The 12,204-nt window shown below is 51.3% G+C and overlaps 1 long non-coding RNA gene across 14 annotated transcripts in view; it reads left to right on the plus strand.

Moving 5' to 3' along the window:
* LOC139163156 (uncharacterized) overlaps positions 1-12,204 on the plus strand; it is a 43,065-nt gene that overhangs the window by 12,567 nt on the left and 18,294 nt on the right. For 9 of the 14 annotated variants that reach the window (XR_011558423.1, XR_011558425.1, XR_011558424.1 and 6 more), the window contains 11 exons: positions 653-714; positions 1,121-1,177; positions 1,483-1,544; positions 1,951-2,438; positions 3,148-3,278; positions 4,448-4,573; positions 6,432-6,493; positions 6,900-7,387; positions 8,095-8,219; positions 9,099-9,224; positions 11,310-11,435. This is a non-coding gene — a long non-coding RNA (uncharacterized lncRNA). The remainder of the gene's footprint in view (positions 1-652; positions 715-1,120; positions 1,178-1,482; positions 1,545-1,950; positions 2,439-3,147; positions 3,279-4,447; positions 4,574-6,431; positions 6,494-6,899; positions 7,388-8,094; positions 8,220-9,098; positions 9,225-11,309; positions 11,436-12,204) is intronic. The other 5 variants (XR_011558414.1, XR_011558415.1, XR_011558418.1 and 2 more) reach the window with 4 other exon arrangements.

Genomic DNA, 12,204 nt, shown 5'->3' on the forward strand with positions numbered 1-12,204 from the left:
GGCTTTTCAATGGAGATACTGGAGGGCTGCCGCTTAGCTCCCCGCACCGTTTCACGGCTGCTGTCGTCGTGTTGTCTCCGGAGGGCTTTTCAATGGAGATACTGGAGGGCTGCCGCTTAGCTCCCCGCACCGTTTCATGGCTACCATCATCGTGTTGTCTCCGGAGGGCTTTTCAATGGAGATACTGGAGGGCTGCCGCTTAGCTCCCCGCACCGTTTCATGGCTACCGTCATCGTGTTGTCTCCGGAGGGCTTTTCAATGGGGAAACTGGATGGCTTGTGCTTTCTCCTCACACTATTTCAGGGCATCCATTGTGGGGCTGTCATCGGTGGGTTTTTCAATGGGGAAACTGGATGGCTTGTGCTTTCTCCTCACACTATTTCAGGGCATCCATTGTGGGGCTGTCATCGGTGGGTTTTTCAATGGGGAAACTGGATGGCTTGTGCTTTCTCCTCACACTATTTCAGGGCATCCATTGTGGGGCTGTCATCGGTGGGTTTTTCAATGGTGATAATGGAGGGCTTCCGCTTAGATCCAGGCACCGTTTCACGGCTGCCGTCGACGGGCTGTCATTGGAGGGCTTTGCAATGGGGATTTTTGACCTTTTTCGCTTACTGACCAACCGTGTGCTTGATCTCTATTTGTCTTGCAGTTCAGAATGGACTCCAATGGGCGGCCTGTCTCTGATCTAGTCTAGGACTCCTATGTTTGGAGGTGAGTGCGTGAGAGAAGCGGGGTTCAATCTCTGACAGCTGTCTCTTCAGACCACGAGACCATGCGGAGTAATTGCCTGCAGCATGAACGGCGTGGGTCGGGGAGGGACTCGGTGGGGGCTCCTTGTGCAGAATTCCGCTGGGACTCTGGTATCCGGGGTGTCAGAAAAGAGGGAAAAAGGGCTCCATCATCCAAGTAAGTATTAGGAGAATATTGGCTGTCAAGGAAAGAGGCTTTGTGGGGCATGTCAGGGCTTTCAATCTACAAAAGGACAAGGAGCCAGCCCTGAGATTCCCTCCAATCCGTTTAGGTAACAATAGAGGAGGATATTCCCACAGCGAGACAAAGAGTTATTTTAAATACAGTTTCCACGTCTCCAAATGTTTCCAACTCTTCATTGTTTCAGGACAAGGCAGATCCCGAGAGGCAGCATGCTTTGTAATGTTCTTTGGCTCTTCACTTGGTAAGTTCCAGGAAGTGGCCTTTGAACACCGAAATATGTTTGTTTGGAGCAGAATTTTCCATTGGAGGGTTGCGTAATAGGGACTGAACGGCCGCGGTTTCTCTCCTCCCGTCGTCTCAAGGCTGCCGTCGTCGGGCTGTCATCGGAGGATTTTTCAACGGGCATACTGGCCCGCTTTCGCTTAGCTCCCCGCACCGTTTCACGGCTGTCGTCGTTGGTCGGTCATGGGACGGTTTTGCAATGGGGATTTTGGAACTTTTTCGTTTACTGACCAACCGTGTGCTTGATCTCTATTTGTCTTGCAGTTCAGAATGGACTCCAATGGGCGGCCTGTCTCTGATCTAGTCTAGGACTCCTATGTTTGGAGGTGAGTGCGTGAGAGAAGCGGGGTTCAATCTCTGACAGCTGTCTCTTCAGACCACGAGACCATGCGGAGTAATTGCCTGCAGCATGAACGGCGTGGGTCGGGGAGGGACTCGGTGGGGGCTCCTTGTGCAGAATTGCGCTGGGACTCTGGTATCCGGGGTGTCAGAAAAGAGGGAAAAAGGGCTCCATCATCCAAGTAAGTATTAGGAGAATATTGGCTGTCAAGGAAAGAGGCTTTGTGGGGCATGTCAGGGCTTTCAATCTACAAAAGGACAAGGAGCCAGCCCTGAGATTCCCTCCAATCCGTTTAGGTAACAATAGAGGAGGATATTCCCACAGCGAGACAAAGAGTTATTTTAAATACAGTTTCCACGTCTCCAAATGTTTCCAACTCTTCATTGTTTCAGGACAAGGCAGATCCCGAGAGGCAGCATGCTTTGTAATGTTCTTTGGCTCTTCACTTGGTAAGTTCCAGGAAGTGGCCTTTGAACACCGAAATATGTTTGTTTGGAGCAGAATTTTCCATTGGAGGGTTGCGTAATAGGGACTGAACGGCCGCGGTTTCTCTCCTCCCGTCGTCTCAAGGCTGCCGTCGTCGGGCTGTCATCGGAGGATTTTTCAACGGGCATACTGGCCCGCTTTCGCTTAGCTCCCCGCACCGTTTCACGGCTGTCGTCGTTGGTCGGTCATGGGACGGTTTTGCAATGGGGATTTTGGAACTTTTTCGTTTACTGACCAACTGTGTGATTGATCTCTGTTTGTCTTGCAGCTCAGAATGGATTACAATGGTCGGCATGGCCTGTATTCTGATCTAGTCTAGTCTAGTCTTTATTGTTCCAGATAAGGCAGATCCCGAGAGGCAACATGCTCTGTAATGTTCTTTGGCTCTTCACTGGTAAGTTCCCGGAATTCGCCTTTGATCACCGAAATATGTTTGTTTGCAGTAGAATTTTCCATCTGAGGGTTGCTTAATAGGGACTCTGAACGGCCGCGGGTTCTCTCCTCGCGCCGTCACAAGGCTGCCGTCGTCGAGCTATCACTGGATGGTTTTTCAGTGGAAATACTGGAGGGCTGCCGCTTAGCTCCCGGCACCGTTTCACGGCTACCGTCGTCGGGCTGTAATCGCAATGTTTTTCAATGGGGATACTGGATGGCTTCCGCTTACCTCGCCGCACGGTTTCACCGCTGCCGTCGTCTTCAGGAGGGCTTTTCAATGGAGATACTGGAGGGCTGCCGCTTACCTCCCGCACCATTTCACGGCTGCCGTCGTTGGGGTGTCATCGGAGGTTTTTCCAATGGGGATACTGGATGGCTTCCCCTTATTCCCCGAACCGCTTCACGGCTGCCGTAGTCCCATCGGAGGGCTTTTCAATGGAGATACTGGAGGGTTGCCGCTTAGCTCCCCGCACCGTTTCACGGCTGCCGTGGTCGGGCTGTCATCGGAGGATTTTTCAATGGGGATACTGGAGGGCTTCCCCTTATTCCCCGCACCGTTTCACGGCTGCCGTAGTCCTTGGTCGGTCATCTGAGGGGTTTTCAATGGGGATTTTGGAACTTTTTTGCTTACTGACCAACTGTGTGATTGATCTCTGTTTGTCTTGCAGCTCAGAATGGATTACAATGGGCGGCCTGGCCTGTCTTTTGATCTAGTCTAGTCTAGTCTAGTCTTTATTGTTCCAGACAAGGCAGATCCCGAGAGGCAACATGCGCTGTAATGTTCTTTGGCTCTTCACTGGTAAGTTCCCGGAATTGGCCTTTGATCACCGAAATACAGTGTTCCCTCGCTTTTCGCGGGTTCGAACTTCACGGAATGTCTATACTATGGTTTCCCAAAAATGTTAATTAAAAAAAATACTTTGGGGGTTTTTTTCCCTATACCACGGTTTTTCGCCAAACTTTTGTTTGCCTTTAATAAATATTTTTTTAAATAAACTTTAATAAATAAACATGGTGAGTAATAATCTGAATGGTTGCTAAGGGAATGGAAAATTGCAATTTAGGGGTTTAAAGTGTTAAGGGAAGGCTTATGATACTGTTCATAGCCAAAAATAGTGTATTTACTTCTGCATCTCTACTTCACGGAAATTCGGCTTTCGCGGGTGGTCTCAAAAGGCACCCCCACATTAAGCGAGGGGACACTTTATGTTTGTTTGCAGTAGACTTTTCCATCGGAGGGTTGCTTAATAGGGACTGTGAACGGCCCTGGGTGATCTCCTCCCTCCATCTCAAGGCTGCTGTCGTCCTCTCACTGGAGGGCTTTTCAATGGAGATACTGGAGGGCTGCCGCTTAGCTCCCCGCACCGTTTCACGGCTGCTGTCGTTGGGCTGTCACCGGAGGGCTTTTCAATGGAGATACTGGAGGGCTGCCGCTTAGCTCCCCGCACCGTTTCATGGCTACCGTCGTCGTGTTGTCTCCGGAGGGCTTTTCAATGGAGATACTGGAGGGCTGCCGCTTAGCTCCCCGCACCGTTTCATGGCTACCGTCCTCGTGTTGTCTCCGGAGGGCTTTTCAATGGAGATACTGGAGGGCTGCCGCTTAGCTCCCCGCACCGTTTCATGGCTACCGTCCTCGTGTTGTCTCCGGAGGGCTTTTCAATGGAGATACTGGAGGGCTGCCGCTTAGCTCCCCGCACCGTTTCATGGCTACCGTCGTCGTGTTGTCTCCGGAGGGCTTTTCAATGGAGATACTGGAGGGCTGCCGCTTAGCTCCCCGCACCGTTTCACGGCTGCCGTGGTCGGGATGTCATCGGAGGTTTTTTCAATGGGGATACTGGGCAGCTTTCGCTTAGCTCCCGCACCGTTTCGCGGCTGCAGTCCTTGGTCTGTCATCAGAGGGTTTTGCAATGGGGATTTTGGAACTTTTTTGCTTACTGACCAACTGTGTGCTTGATCTCTGTCTTGCAGCTCAGAATGGATTCCAATGGGTGGCCTGGCCTGTCTTTTGATCTAGTCTAGTCTAGTCTTTATTGTTCCAGACAAGGCAGATCCCGAGAGGCAACATGCTCTGTAATGTTATTTGGCTCTTCACTGGTAAGTTCCCGGAATTCGCCTTTGATCACCGAAATACAATGTTCCCTCGCTTTTCACGGGTTCGAAATTCACGGAATGTCTATACCACGGTTTTCCAAAAATATTAATTAAAAAAATACTTTGCGGGTTCTTTCCTTATACCATGAAGTCATATGTCATCGCCAAACTTTTGTTTGCCTTTAATAAATATTTTTTTAAATAAACTTTAATAAATAAACATGGTGAGTAACAATCTGAATGGTTGCTAAGGGAATGGAAAATTGCAATTTAGGGAAATTCGACTTTCGCGGGTGGTCTGAGAAGGCACCCCCCCCTGCAAAAAAGCGAGGGAACACTTTATGTTTGTTTGCAGTAGACTTTTCCATCCGAGGGTTGCTTAATAGGGACTGTGAACGGCCCTGCGTTATCTCCTCCCGCCCTCTCAAGGCTGCTGTCGTCGGGCTATCACTGGATGGATTTTCAATGGGGATACTGGATGGCTTCCGCTTAGCTCCCCGCACGGTTTCACCTCTGCTGTCATCGTCTGGAGGGCTTTTCAATGGAGATACTGGAGGGCTTCCGCTTAGCTCCCCGCACCGTTTCCCGGCTGCCGTTGTCGGGCTGCCGTGTCATCGGACGGTTTTTTCAATGGAGATATACTGGAGGGCTGCCGCTTAGCTCCCCACACTGTTTCACGGCTGCCTTTGTCGGGCTGTCACCGGAGGGCTTTTCAATGGGGATACTGACCGGCTTCTGCTTGGCTCCACATACCGTTTCCCGGCTGCCGTCCTTGGTCGGTCATCAGAGGGTTTTGCACTGTGATGCACTAGGGACTGTGAACGGCCCTGGGTGATCTCCTCTCTCCATCTGAAGGCTGCTGTCGTCCTCTCACAGGAGGGCTTTTCAATGGAGATACTGGAGGGCTGCCGCTTAGCTCCCCGCACCGTTTCACGGCTGCTGTCGTTGGGCTGTCACCGGAGGGCTTTTCAATGGAGATACTGGAGGGCTGCCGCTTAGCTCCCCGCACCATTTCATGGCTACCGTCATCGTGTTGTCTCCGGAGGGCTTTTCAATGGAGATACTGGAGGGCTGCCGCTTAGCTCCCCGCACCGTTTCACGGCTGCTGTCGTCGTGTTGTCTCCGGAGGGCTTTTCAATGGAGATACTGGAGGGCTGCCGCTTAGCTCCCCGCACCGTTTCATGGCTACCATCATCGTGTTGTCTCCGGAGGGCTTTTCAATGGAGATACTGGAGGGCTGCCGCTTAGCTCCCCGCACCGTTTCATGGCTACCGTCATCGTGTTGTCTCCGGAGGGCTTTTCAATGGGGAAACTGGATGGCTTGTGCTTTCTCCTCACACTATTTCAGGGCATCCATTGTGGGGCTGTCATCGGTGGGTTTTTCAATGGGGAAACTGGATGGCTTGTGCTTTCTCCTCACACTATTTCAGGGCATCCATTGTGGGGCTGTCATCGGTGGGTTTTTCAATGGGGAAACTGGATGGCTTGTGCTTTCTCCTCACACTATTTCAGGGCATCCATTGTGGGGCTGTCATCGGTGGGTTTTTCAATGGGGAAACTGGATGGCTTGTGCTTTCTCCTCACACTATTTCAGGGCATCCATTGTGGGGCTGTCATCGGTGGGTTTTTCAATGGGGAAACTGGATGGCTTGTGCTTTCTCCTCACACTATTTCAGGGCATCCATTGTGGGGCTGTCATCGGTGGGTTTTTCAATGGTGATAATGGAGGGCTTCCGCTTAGATCCAGGCACCGTTTCACGGCTGCCGTCGACGGGCTGTCATTGGAGGGCTTTGCAATGGGGATTTTTGACCTTTTTCGCTTACTGACCAACCGTGTGCTTGATCTCTATTTGTCTTGCAGTTCAGAATGGACTCCAATGGGCGGCCTGTCTCTGATCTAGTCTAGGACTCCTATGTTTGGAGGTGAGTGCGTGAGAGAAGCGGGGTTCAATCTCTGACAGCTGTCTCGTCAGACCACGAGACCATGCGGAGTAATTGCCTGCAGCATGAACGGCGTGGGTCGGGGAGGGACTCGGTGGGGGCTCCTTGTGCAGAATTCCGCTGGGACTCTGGTATCCGGGGTGTCAGAAAAGAGGGAAAAAGGGCTCCATCATCCAAGTAAGTATTAGGAGAATATTGGCTGTCAAGGAAAGAGGCTTTGTGGGGCATGTCAGGGCTTTCAATCTACAAAAGGACAAGGAGCCAGCCCTGAGATTCCCTCCAATCCGTTTAGGTAACAATAGAGGAGGATATTCCCACAGCGAGACAAAGAGTTATTTTAAATACAGTTTCCACGTCTCCAAATGTTTCCAACTCTTCATTGTTTCAGGACAAGGCAGATCCCGAGAGGCAGCATGCTTTGTAATGTTCTTTGGCTCTTCACTTGGTAAGTTCCAGGAAGTGGCCTTTGAACACCGAAATATGTTTGTTTGGAGCAGAATTTTCCATTGGAGGGTTGCGTAATAGGGACTGAACGGCCGCGGTTTCTCTCCTCCCGTCGTCTCAAGGCTGCCGTCGTCGGGCTGTCATCGGAGGATTTTTCAATGGGCATACTGGCCCGCTTTCGCTTAGCTCCCCGCACCGTTTCACGGCTATCGTCGTTGGTCGGTCATGGGACGGTTTTGCAATGGGGATTTTGGAACTTTTTCGTTTACTGACCAACTGTGTGATTGATCTCTGTTTGTCTTGCAGCTCAGAATGGATTACAATGGTCGGCATGGCCTGTATTCTGATCTAGTCTAGTCTAGTCTTTATTGTTCCAGATAAGGCAGATCCCGAGAGGCAACATGCTCTGTAATGTTCTTTGGCTCTTCACTGGTAAGTTCCCGGAATTCGCCTTTGATCACCGAAATATGTTTGTTTGCAGTAGAATTTTCCATCTGAGGGTTGCTTAATAGGGACTGTGAACGGCCCTGGGTGATCTCCTACCTCCATCTCAAGGCTGCTGTCCTCCTCTCACTGGAGGGCTTTTCAATGGAGATACTGGAGGGCTGCCGCTTAGCTCCCCACACCGTTTCACGGCTGCTGTCGTTGGGCTGTCACCGGAGGGCTTTTCAATGGTGATACTGGAGGGCTGCCGCTTAGCTCCCCACACCGTTTCATGGCTGCCGTCCTCGTGTTGTCTCCGGAGGGCTTTTCAATGGTGATACTGGAGGGCTGCCGCTTAGCTCCCCGCACCGTTTCACGGCTACCGTCGTCGTGTTGTCTCCGGAGGGCTTTTCAATGGAGATACTGGAGGGCTGCTGCTTAGCTCCCCGCACGGTTTTACCGCTGCCGTCGTCGTCCGGAGGGCTTTTCAATGGAGATACTGGAGGGCTGCCGCTTACCTCCCCGCACCTTTTCACGGCTGCCGTGGTCGGGATGTCATCGGAGGTTTTTTCAATGGGGATACTGGGCAGCTTTCGCTTAGCTCCCGCACCGTTTCGCGGCTGCAGTCCTTGGTCCGTCATCAGAGGGTTTTGCAATGGGGATTTTGGAACTTTTTTGCTTACTGACCAACTGTGTGCTTGATCTCTGTCTTGCAGCTCAGAATGGATTCCAATGGGTGGCCTGGCCTGTCTTTTGATCTAGTCTAGTCTAGTCTTTATTGTTCCAGCAAGGCAGATCCCGAGAGGCAACATGCTCTGTAATGTTATTTGGCTCTTCACTGGTAAGTTCCCGGAATTCGCCTTTGATCACCGAAATACAATGTTCCCTCGCTTTTCACGGGTTCGAAATTCACGGAATGTCTATACCACGGTTTTCCAAAAATATTAATTAAAAAAATACTTTGCGGGTTCTTTCCTTATACCATGAAGTCATATGTCATCGCCAAACTTTTGTTTGCCTTTAATAAATATTTTTTTAAATAAACTTTAATAAATAAACATGGTGAGTAACAATCTGAATGGTTGCTAAGGGAATGGAAAATTGCAATTTAGGGAAATTCGACTTTCGCGGGTGGTCTCAGAAGGCACCCCCCCCCCCCTGCAAAAAAGCGAGGGAACACTTTATGTTTGTTTGCAGTAGACTTTTCCATCCGAGGGTTGCTTAATAGGGACTGTGAACGGCCCTGCGTTATCTCCTCCCGCCCTCTCAAGGCTGCTGTCGTCGGGCTATCACTGGATGGATTTTCAATGGAGATACTGGAGGGCTTCCGCTTAGCTCCCCGCACCGTTTCATGGCTACCGTCCTCGTGTTGTCGGGCTGCCGTGTCATCGGACGGTTTTTTCAATGGAGATATACTGGAGGGCTGCCGCTTAGCTCCCCACACTGTTTCACGGCTGCCTTTGTCGGGCTGTCACCGGACGGTTTTTCAATGGGGATACTGGCCCGCTTCCCCTTGGCTCCCCGCACCGTTTCACGGCTGCTGTCGTTGGGCTGTCACCGGAGGGCTTTTCAATGGGGATACTGACCGGCTTCTGCTTGGCTCCACATACCGTTTCCCGGCTGCCGTCCTTGGTCGGTCATCAGAGGGTTTTGCAATGGGGATTTTGGAACTTTTTTGCTTACTGACCAACTGTGTGATTGATCTCTGTTTGTCTTGCAGCTCAGAATGGATTACAATGGGCGGCCTGGCCTGTCTTTTGATTTAGTCTAGTCTAGTCTTTATTGTTCCAGACAAGGCAGATCCCGAGAGGCAACATGCGCTGTAATGTTCTTTGGCTCTTCACTGGTAAGTTCCCGGAATTGGCCTTTGATCACCGAAATACAGTGTTCCCTCGCTTTTCGCGGGTTCGAACTTCACGGAATGTCTATACCATGGTTTCCCAAAAATGTTAATTAAAAAAATACTTTGCAGGGCTTTTTCCCTATACCACGGTTTTTCCCATCCGATGACATCATATGTCATCGCCAAACTTTTGTTTGCCTTTAATAAATATTTTTTTAAATAAACTTTAATAAATAAACATGGTGAGTAATAATCTGAATGGTTGCTAAGGGAATGGAAAATTGCAATTTAGGGGTTTAAAGTGTTAAGGGAAGGCTTATGATACTGTTCATAGCCAAAAATAGTGTATTTACTTCTGCATCTCTACTTCACGGAAATTCGGCTTTCGCGGGTGGTCTCAAAAGGCAACCCACCAATAAGCGAGGGGACACTTTATGTTTGTTTGCAGTAGACTTTTCCATCGGAGGGTTGCTTAATAGGGACTGTGAACGGCCCTGGGTGATCTCCTCTCTCCAACTCAAGGCTGCTGTCCTCCTCTCACTGGAGGGCTTTTCAGTGGAGATACTGGAGGGCTGCCGCTTAGCTCCCCGCACTGTTTCACGGCTGCTGTCGTTGGGCTGTCACCGGAGGGCTTTTCAATGGAGATACTGGAGGGCTGCCGCTTAGCTCCCCACACCGTTTCATGGCTACCGTCATCGTGTTGTCTCCGGAGGGCTTTTCAATGGAGATACTGGAGGGCTGCTGCTTAGCTCCCCGCACCATTTCACGGCTACCGTCGTCGTGTTGTCTCCGGAGGGCTTTTCAATGGAGATACTGGAGGGCTGCCGCTTAGCTCCCCGCACCGTTTCATGGCTACCGTCCTCGTGTTGTCTCCGGAGGGCTTTCCAATGGAGATACTGGAGGGCTGCCGCTTAGCTCCCCGCACCGTTTCACGGCTACCGTCGTCGTGTTGTCTCCGGAGGGCTTTCCAATGGAGATACTGGAGGGCTGCCGCTTAGCTCCCCGCACCGTTTCATGGCTACCGTCCTCGTGTTGTCTCCGGAGGGCTTTTCAATGGTGATACTGGAGGGCTGCCGCTTAGCTCCCCGCACCGTTTCATGGCTACCGTCGTCGTGTTGTCTCCGGAGGGCTTTTCAATGGAGATACTGGAGGGCTGCCGCTTAGCTCCCCGCACCGTTTCATGGCTACCGTCCTCGTGTTGTCTCCGGAGGGCTTTTCAATGGTGATACTGGAGGGCTGCCGCTTAGCTCCCCGCACCGTTTCATGGCTACCGTCGTCGTGTTGTCTCCGGAGGGCTTTTCAATGGAGATACTGGAGGGCTGCTGCTTAGCTCCCCGCACGGTTTTACCGCTGCCGTCGTCGTCCGGAGGGCTTTTCAATGGAGATACTGGAGGGCTGCCGCTTACCTCCCCGCACCGTTTCACGGCTGCCGTGGTCGGGATGTCATCGGAGGTTTTTTCAATGGTGATACTGGAGGGCTGCCGCTTAGCTCCCCGCACCGTTTCATGGCTACCGTCGTCGTGTTGTCTCTGGAGGGCTTTTCAATGGAGATACTGGAGGGCTGCTGCTTAGCTCCCCGCACGGTTTTACCGCTGCCGTCGTCGTCCGGAGGGCTTTTCAATGGAGATACTGGAGGGCTGCCGCTTACCTCCCCGCACCGTTTCACGGCTGCCGTGGTCGGGATGTCATCGGAGGTTTTTTCAATGGTGATACTGGAGGGCTGCCGCTTAGCTCCCCGCACCGTTTCATGGCTACCGTCGTCGTGTTGTCTCCGGAGGGCTTTTCAATGGAGATACTGGAGGGCTGCTGCTTAGCTCCCCGCACGGTTTTACCGCTGCCGTCGTCGTCCGGAGGGCTTTTCAATGGAGATACTGGAGGGCTGCCGCTTACCTCCCCGCACCGTTTCACGGCTGCCGTGGTTGGGATGTCATCGGAGGTTTTTTCAATGGGGATACTGGGCAGCTTTCGCTTAGCTCCCGCACCGTTTCGCGGCTGCAGTCCTTGGTCAGTCATCAGAGGGTTTTGCAATGGGGATTTTGGAACTTTTTTGCTTACTGACCAACTGTGTGCTTGATCTCTGTCTTGCAGCTCAGAATGGATTCCAATGGGTGGCCTGGCCTGTCTTTTGATCTAGTCTAGTCTAGTCTTTATTGTTCCAGACAAGGCAGATCCCGAGAGGCAACATGCTCTGTAATGTTATTTGGCTCTTCACTGGTAAGTTCCCGGAATTCGCCTTTGATCACCGAAATACAATGTTCCCTCGCTTTTCACGGGTTCGAAATTCACGGAATGTCTATACCACGGTTTTCCAAAAATATTAATTAAAAAAATACTTTGCGGGTTCTTTCCTTATACCATGAAGTCATATGTCATCGCCAAACTTTTGTTTGCCTTTAATAAATATTTTTTTAAATAAACTTTAATAAATAAACATGGTGAGTAACAATCTGAATGGTTGCTAAGGGAATGGAAAATTGCAATTTAGGGAAATTCGACTTTCGTGGGTGGTCTCAGAAGGCACCCCCCCCTGCAAAAAAGCGAGGGAACACTTTATGTTTGTTTGCAGTAGACTTTTCCATCCGAGGGTTGCTTAATAGGGACTGTGAACGGCCCTGCGTTATCTCCTCCCGCCCTCTCAAGGCTGCTGTCGTCGGGCTATCACTGGATGGATTTTCAATGGGGATACTGGATGGCTTCCGCTTAGCTCCCCGCACGGTTTCACCTCTGCTGTCATCGTCTGGAGGGCTTTTCAATGGAGATACTGGAGGGCTTCCGCTTAGCTCCCCGCACCGTTTCCCGGCTGCCATTGTCGGGCTGCCGTGTCATCGGACGGTTTTTTCAATGGAGATATACTGGAGAGCTGCCGCTTAGCTCCCCACACTGTTTCACGGCTGCCTTTGTCGGGCTGTCACCGGACGGTTTTTCAATGGGGATACTGGCCCGCTTCCCCTTGGCTCCCCGCACCGTTTCACGGCTGCTGTCG

The sequence above is a fragment of the Erythrolamprus reginae genome, chromosome 2, assembly GCF_031021105.1.
Source record: "Erythrolamprus reginae isolate rEryReg1 chromosome 2, rEryReg1.hap1, whole genome shotgun sequence".
NCBI lineage: Eukaryota > Metazoa > Chordata > Lepidosauria > Squamata > Dipsadidae > Erythrolamprus > Erythrolamprus reginae.